Raw genomic sequence first — 8,461 nt, forward strand, 5'->3', positions numbered from 1 at the left:
CTTTTCTTAATCTTAGATACTTGACGGCAATTCTACTTCAAGGTCATAGCCTCATATCGTCATCTCCTTCACCACCCAAAAGCCGAAAGTACCATTGGTTTAGTGGCTTATAGCCGAAACTTCTTCAACCCCTGGATTCGGGTTTTACCATTGTTCTAAGGATAAAACTGCACCGGATTGCTTGGAAATCAAGTAGGAGTAAGGGGTAAGTACTTATCATCTCAGATCTGTTCTTATTTTACAATGTTAGGAAAAGCCGAAGTCCCTAAAAATTAGGGAGGCTATCGATTTGAGCATAAGGCTTTAAGAGTTGAAACTGATGTTTCTTTCGGTGATTAGAGTTTTGTTAAGCGTTGGATCAAAAGCGTGAATCATTGGAGCAATTGGATTCGGAGCTAGCTATCGATTTTGGCAAAAAGGTGAGGGTTCAAAGGCTTTTTAGGAACATGGGTCGACTTTGGTTGAGCAAGTTTTGGGTTTAGTGATTATGGTTTGTAAATAAGAACTGTGCTAATCAATTGTAGGACATCGAAAGGGATCTCAAGAGCGCCGTCATGAATCGGTGTGTAAGAACACCCTTCCTTAGTTCAATTAAGAAAAGCGAAATGTCAAATTCGGCATTTCATAGGCTTGTGAGTATGCGAATGCTCTCAAGACATAGAGTAATTGTTAGATCTAGCACCGCAAAGTGGTAAGTAAGTTCGTGTGACATTTTAGCGCATTTGGAAAAAGGGCGAGATGATATAAAATCGGGCCCAATGGGCTTACAGGCCAATATGGGTAAGATATGGGCAAATTAGCCTCTTAGTTAGATGGTGGAACCAAATTGCATAAAACGGCTAAAAATTACTGAAATAACTTGTGTAGTTGCGTAAGTACGAAATTACCCCTAAATAGCATAATTACCGAAATACCCCTAGGGTTTAAATTAGCTAAACTGCATGATTGATTAATACTGTATTGTACATGATATGCGTTATTAATATCTGTTGCATGGGATTGGGGTATTGATGGAGGAAGTATTGAAAGTGGTTCATCCACGTACTGGAGGCTTTGCCTCAACTTACTGATATTTGAACAGCGTTGCTGCAACTGTGGAGTGTAATTTGGGTGGGTTGAGATATTCCCACATGGAGTGTAGCTGATGTACGGGTAGTGTAGCGGTTGGTGGGTTGAGTAGTCTCCCTGATGGGTTTGCATGCATTACTACTATTGTTACCTATGTTACTGAACTGGGCCTATGGGCCACACTGTTATGTAAAAAGGGGCTAAGGCCTTGCTAAAAGGGCTTCGGTCCACTGTGTACTGTTATCTGAATGGGGCTTAGGCCCAATGTGCTCGAGCTGATTTGGGCTTTGGATGGGTTTCTGTATACACTGAGTTTTCCCAAACTCACCCCTTCTTCTTCCATCCTTGCAGGTGAGCTCTAGTTGGTGGACTTGGAGCTGGGCGGGATTCGGAGTGGCCACATGTTTTCTGCAAATTCGTTTTCTTCTGGTGAACTAGATTTTCCATATTTTCGTTTATGGTTTTCGGTTTTTTTTGTAATAAGGCCGCTAATTATTTTTATGGTTTGGGTTGTTTCTTTATTATTTAATTCTATTATGATAAAACTGAGCTATGATAACTAACGAAATAGATTAGCTCTAGGACGCGTTTTCAAAAACATTAAGTGATTTCAAAATAACACGAATACGAGTAAGATTTTCGCTAAGCAAACATTTTCAACCTTAATCATTTTCTTAAGATAGACCTAACCAAACGGTTTTCTCAAAATTATACGAGATGTTAGAGTGTGGCAATGGCGGTGTGCATGTCTAGGATTGGATCCGAAGGGAGCTTGGTGCTTAAGCAGTCCGACGGACTCACCTCCTCTTCTTCCTGGTTTCCTACCTGGTGCACAGCTTCTATTCACTTTAACCTACTTTTAAAAGTGTCTTTTACAACACCAACTAAGTTTTCCAACTAAGTAACACGAAATGTTTTGAACGCTTCGATGTGGCACATCAGATCCGGTCATAACGTCTAGGCCGGGTTTGGGGTGTTACACATACTAACTTTCACCCACGGCCAATAGACATGCCCGTGTGCTATGGCCGTGAGATACTTAGCTAGCTACCGACTTGAGCCCACGGCCATATGACACGCCCATGTGTCTTAACCGTGTGATCTTAAAAGGTTACTGCTTTACATACACGGCCACAATGCACGCCCGTGTTCCCTGACCATGTGGTACAATGCAGGCTTGGTTTAAGCCAACTTGCCACCCCTTTTTGGGTCATTCCTACAAGCAATATTAAACAACATTTATACTAAAATTTTCAGCCAATTCCATGCTTAACACATGTTTCATTATAACTAAATCATCACCATTCAATAACCTATTCAAATCCATACCAAAACACATTAAAATTCTTATTATAACAACATGCCAAAATGCTCATTTCATAGCTCACTTATAGCACCTTCTAACTCATGCTTAAACTTACCATTTCCTCAACTTGGCATATTTCAAAATGACCACCACATACAAGGCTATATAACCATTACAAGCATACACAATTTGGCATCACAAACCATTTACCAAAACTAAGCACAAAACATACCATTTTCTAGCCAACTCTCATGGCATAACATATATACATATCAAAGCTTAAATACATAGACATTCTAGCCTATACATGCCATACTTAAAAATATTTATATTTTCAAAAGTACCAAAATGAGTTTGATAGTATGGCAATAATCCTTGATGGTTCCCGAGCTTGTGGTAGCTTTGATATCTATAAAACAATTCAAGCACACACACAAAGTAAGCTTTCAAAAGCTTAGTAAGCTCATACTAAAATTATCAACAGTATATAAACATAAAACATCAATACATAATTATATATAAATTCTCAAATCATCTATCAAATCTATACCAATCTGGTCTATAAGTTCATAACAATTCAATGAACTTCACCTAGATAATATCATCTACCACAAAGGTATCATACGCACCTGGATCTTCCCATACTTATTCACTTTCATTCTCACCTCTTGCTTGAGTTATTCAAGACTTTCCGTAAATTATTCACACTTTAACATCAACACTTAGTGCTGTAAGGGTTAGCAGAAGCTAAAATGATTCCGCACACTTAGTGCCATTTTAGTTAGCCGAAGCTAAGTTAGTATCGCACACTTGGTGCCTTATATTGCCGAAGCTATATTAAACCGCACACTTAGTGCCAAGCATAGTCGAATATCATTATGCTCAAATCGAAATCAAATATCTATACAATTTATTCATTACCATCGCATTAAAACATAGCTATAACATCATTTATCACGTACAAACTTACCTCGCACTCGGAATTGTCGATTTGAATTGTCTACTCGATAACCTTCAACTTTCCTCGATCTAAATCCGAATTCCTCCTTTCTTGATCTATATGTTTTCAAAATTAACCCTTTTATTCACCAAATAATTCAATTCAATTGATAAACACATATTTAGGGCATTTTACAAACTAGCCCTCACATTTTCACATTTCGACACTTTAGTCCCTATTTTACAAATTCACAAAATACACATAATTTGCATATACACAAGCTTAGACGAATTCTCCTAGTACTCATACTAGTCCACACATTTCATTTATTTCACATTTTAGTCCCTCAAAATAACATTTTTATAATTTAGCCCAAATTGCTCAAATTCATCGAAAATCCAAAAAAAAAAACATTCAAACCCAACATCAAGCTTTCTTAATTCATCATATAACATCACAAAGCTCATGAATCCATTCATGGCACTTTTCAAAATCATCAATAAAATCAGAAATTGAGACATTGGCTTGATAATATACTAAGCAACGATCATAAAAATATAAAAATCATAAAAACCAAAGCAAAACATACCGGAATTAAGCTTCTAATGTGCCGAAACCCTAAAACTCTTTTTCTTTTCTTTTGTTCTTCAATATTCGATGGATGAACACATAATATGGCATCATTTTCTAATTTGTTTTCATATAATTTACTTTAATATGCATTTTACCATATTACCCTTATTATAATCATTAAAATTCACCAACTACATGTCCATAATTGTCCACCATTAACATTAATGGTACAATTGACATGCAAGGACTCTCACTTTGCTAAACCATATCAATATAACACTTTTAACTTATAGAAGCTAACTTTTGCAACTTACGCGATTTGATCCTTTTCTCAGTTTAACCACTTAAACAATAAAATTATCACACCAAAATTTCACACATATAAATTCACATATCATAAGCACGAAAAATAAAATTAAAATATTTTTCTGACTAGAAGTTGTGGTCCCGAAACCACTATTTCGACTAGGGTCGAAACCAGATTGTTACAATGACATTTAAGATTTAAAAAATAATGAAATAGTATGAAATATTCTATACAATTAAGAATAATCGTATGATGAACTTACTTGGCTAAATTGCAAAGATATCAAAGTACAAGGGCTTTTTGGTAATTTTCCATTTTTCTCGATTTTCCACTCAATCTTGGTCTAAATTAATAAATTCATTCAATTTATTAATTTAAATAGTAAAAATTTTATTTTATGCAATTTAGTCATTTTTTGAAATTGTTACAAAATTGGCCTCAATTTTTATTTTTTATTCAATTTAGTCCCTAAGCCTAAAAGTGCAAATTAACCATTTTTATTACAAATTAATAGTAGCCAAATATTTATGGCATCCAATTCAGCCCATTTATGTAACAATTTTATAACAAATCCTTAAAATTTTACTATTTTAACAATTTAGTCACTAATCAACAAATTCATCAAAATTACTTAACAAAATACTTTTAAATATCAACTAATACTTCAAATTCATCCATTAACATCTAAAATCACGATTCATCAATGGCAACATTCAAAATTTTTAATAGAATCAAAAACAAAGGTGCGGGCTAGCTGAACCTAGTTGCAATGATCTCAAAAATATAAAAATTACAAGAAACTGAACTGAAATAAACTTACATGCAAGCTTCCTATCCTAGCTGAATGGGAAGCTCCCAAAAATGGTGAAAATGCCTTAGGTTTTCGGCAAGAACATGTAAAAGATGATGAATTTGGCTTTTGATTTATTAAACTTTAATTTATTTACTAAATTACCTAATTACCCTTAATTAAAACCTTTTAAAACCACAATTTAAAACCCCATTATGGTCCATTAATATAAAAATGGGATAATTATCATTTAAGCCCCTTTTTATTACAAAATTAATTATCAAATCAATGGAAATTCAAGATTCACTAAATTTTATACCTTTTTCAGTTTAGTCCTTTTAATTAATTAACTATCGAAACATTAAAATTTTTTAACAAAACTTTAATACAACATTAATGACACCCCATAAATATTTATAAAAATATTTATGGCTCGGTTTATAGAAACAAGGTCCCGATACCTCATTTTGTAAAACCACTTAACTTTAGGGTCTTACCACTTAAACTTAATTAATCATTTATATAACATAAATTATCATATCAAAAACCTTTTTAAAACCATATTTGACTCATTAATATTAAATAATAATATTTACAAACTTACTCGTCGAATTTGTGGCCTGAAAACCACTATTTTTGACACCACTGAAAAATGTGCTGTTACAGCATTAGTTCAAACTTAATCAAAATTAAATTACATTGAAACAAAACCAAATAAACATGTAACCAAGTTGCACCAGCAAAGTTAGCCATCAATCAACACTCCTCCTTAGCCTCTATGATGCAAACATCGATATTGTTACTTAAGTTCTCAAATTTGTTAGATCCAAAAGACTTGGTCAAGATGTTTGCAAGTTGATCTTTAGAACTGCAATGAACCAGCTTCACTTCATTCATTTGTTCAACTTCTCTTACAAAGTGATAATTGATTTTGAAGTGTTTTTTCTTGCCATGGAAGATAGGGTTTTTGCAATTGCAACAGCAGATTGGTTGTGACATAAAATCTCTAATGTTTTCCCTTGATTCAAATTCAATCACACAACTTAGACAGATGGCCTAATTAACAACTATTGCAACTGCAACATATTCAGCTTCAGCAGTGGGTTGTGCAACTATATCTTGCATACTCGAGCTCCATGAAAACATAGTTTAACCAAGTGTAAAGAAGTAGCATGAAGTGTTCTTCACGTTATCTATTGATTTAGCCCAGTCATTATCAGTTTAGTTTACAAGCATAAGCATTTCAACCTTCTTAAACATGACTTTAAAGCCCAGAGTCCCTTTAATGTATCTTAGAACCTCCTTAGCAGCCTTAAAATGTGTCACATTGCAGCAATGCATAAACCTGGATAACAAACTAACATCAAACAAGATATCAAGCCTTGATGTTGTCAAATAAAATGTTGATAGGTTATCTCAGCTAATCTCATTACTAATATTTAGGGATTAGATTAGCTTAAAATTAGGATTATTGATTTAATGTATTGATTATGTTTCCTTAGTTACACCTATTCTTTTAGGATAAATAATCGTGTAAATTTTTCTATCGAAGTATACAAGAGAAAAGGATTCTTATAATCAAATTGGTATCAAGAGCTTGAGAATCAAGATTTAGGGAGCCTATTTTTTTTTTCAAAATTTCCAAACCCTCAAAAATCCAATTTAGTACTCCATTTTTCGACTTATTTTTTCTCGCCGCCCCTTTTAGTAGAGTCGTAGTCTCATCTCCAACGAAACCTCAAAATATAGTAACCAAACTCCCTGGGCGTGGCTCTCATGCAACACCCACAACTTCAGCATACTTGCTTACACACTGACCCGTGCAACTCGCATCCGTTGAGTTTGACTCTCTGACCACCACCATTGGTTTTGTTGGTGTTTCTCTAGTCTTCATTGCTATTATTGTCTCTTGTTGTGAATTTTTTTTAGAGAAAAAAATGGATATTATTTATGATAACCCCTCAAATCCAACATCCAATTTTGTAAAGTCAGGTAATGCCTTTAATACTCTTTTTAAACTACTCCTATAATTGGATTAGGTTTTGTCAAGTACACCCAATATTAAACTATCCTTTGTACTACATGTTCCATGTTTAACGTTTAACCTTTTATCTGTTAGTGTCATCACAAATATCTTAAACTAAAAAATTGAGTTTTTCCTGATCATTTTGTATTCTAGGACCTTCAAACAGGGAAGAAGATTGACAGTGGTAGATTACATGATGGCTTATATATGTTGAAGAGCAGTAGTAAATCTATTCAAGCCTTTTTTGGAGGTAATAAAGTTATCAACCAAAACATAATGTAGTGGCATAAGCGATTAGGACACCCATCATTTTTTATTATGGAAAAGTTATATCCCAGATTATTTTCAAAGACTTGGTTTGATTCATTATTTTGTGAAGCTTGTGAGTTTGCTAAACACACTAAAAATTCTTATCCTTTGAGAAATAATAGAAGTAATACTCTTTTTATGACTATTCATTCTGATGTTTTGGGACCAACTCAACATACGTCATTATCTGGTAACCAGTGGTTTGTTACTTTTATTTATTGCTGCACTAGGATGACTTCGGTGTTTTTGCTAAAATTGAAAAATGATATGTTTAAATGCTTCCAATCTTTTCATAAAATGGTTTGTACTCAATTTGATGCTAAGATATACCTTTTTACAATTGACAATGGTACATAGTACAATGGTACATGGTACTAGTTCATAGAATGGGGTTGTCGAAATGAGAAACATGCATTTGCTAGAAGTCCCCAAATCTCTTATGTTTTCAGTGAACTTTCCAAAACCATTCTGGGTGGACGCAATTCTTGTAGTCGCCTACCTTATTAATTGAATGTGTAACACCCCTAACCTGTATCCGTTGTCGGATTAAGGTTATCAGGCATTATTTAACTAAAAACACATTTCTGGACAATCCCACATTTGTATAAGTCATAATTACAAGTATAAAGCATAAATTCAATTAAACAAATAACATGATTTTTAATTATCATATTGATGTACATATCATAATAAAAAGAGCATTTCAATAATATTCGGATGTCTAGAAAAATCAAATCATTCAAACTTATTTTACACTATCACATTTTTAACACTTTATAATATTTACATAACACTTTATTCAATAGCATAAATATACAGATTATCAACTATACCAAATGGTAAAATAAATAAGTCATATATATATATATGACTATACATCAATAATGAACCTCAACCAAAATATATCAAATAACCATGTTTATTCACTTATACTCACTTCATACATTTAACATCAAAATTTATATCCTTACATCAAGTTTCAAAGCCACACTTAACCATTGTATTCATACTAAATAATTGACCAAAAAAAACTTGGAACATTTTATATCTTAATACATTGCATAACCGAATCACACTATTAAAACCACATACACATCAAAACATTTTATCAAAAGTAAATTATTTATACAAACATGTGTCGA

Source organism: Gossypium arboreum, chromosome 5, assembly GCF_025698485.1.
Source record: "Gossypium arboreum isolate Shixiya-1 chromosome 5, ASM2569848v2, whole genome shotgun sequence".
NCBI classification, from domain to species: domain Eukaryota; kingdom Viridiplantae; phylum Streptophyta; class Magnoliopsida; order Malvales; family Malvaceae; genus Gossypium; species Gossypium arboreum.